At 38.7% G+C, this 610-nt stretch overlaps 1 long non-coding RNA gene across 1 annotated transcript; it reads right to left on the bottom strand.

Moving 5' to 3' along the window:
* LOC106322180 lies at positions 1-586 on the bottom strand. The gene is made up of 3 exons (XR_001266274.1): positions 372-586; positions 255-278; positions 1-62 (listed from the first exon to the last, which is right to left on the bottom strand). It is a non-coding gene; the product is annotated as an uncharacterized LOC106322180 (long non-coding RNA).
* Positions 587-610: the final 24 nt, after the last annotated feature.

Raw genomic sequence — 610 nt, 5'->3', positions numbered from 1 at the left:
GATGAAGTTAGAAAGAAGAGATCCTTTGAGGACTCCAGCATATTGTCTTTCTTAACTTCAACCTGAAAATTCGTAAACAATGGAATTTAAGCATAACAAAGGACATAATTTTTTTACTTGAGGGAAGAAAAATGCAGATCTCAAAGATGCTAAATTACAAACTAAAAACTACAAAAGGACCACCTACACTCAGCGAAATTTTTTTCATTCTTCAAATAGATTGATAGGATAATTTTGAGAGTAGGGATGCTAACCTTTTTATACTCAAGTTTCACCGCCTTCCAAGAGCAAAGCAAGCATGGAAAAAAGAATAAAAGAGATGAGTAGCACAGAGATTAAGAGAGCAAGATCTCCAGAAGGGGAATACTAACCTATTTATAGCAAAGATTTCGCCGGAAACGACGGATTGAATGGCTCGTACTGGGCGTCTGTATTACTGCCATTAAAGTCAGAGTTCCGTTACAGGAGATAGAGAACAATGGATCGTCATCCTCGCCGCCGAAGTCAAAATCAGATGAACGAAGGAGACAATTAGGTTTAGCGGAGAAGCACTTTTGGGTCTATTCGCAAGGCCATAACGATTGTATCGAAGCCCATCTTGGCCAAAAAT

The sequence above is a fragment of the Brassica oleracea genome, unplaced genomic scaffold (genome assembly GCF_000695525.1).
Source record: "Brassica oleracea var. oleracea cultivar TO1000 unplaced genomic scaffold, BOL UnpScaffold09055, whole genome shotgun sequence".
Taxonomy (NCBI): Eukaryota; Viridiplantae; Streptophyta; class Magnoliopsida; order Brassicales; family Brassicaceae; genus Brassica; species Brassica oleracea.
The sequence above is the reverse complement of the archived record's forward strand: the minus strand, read 5'-3'. Positions and strand labels throughout refer to the sequence as shown.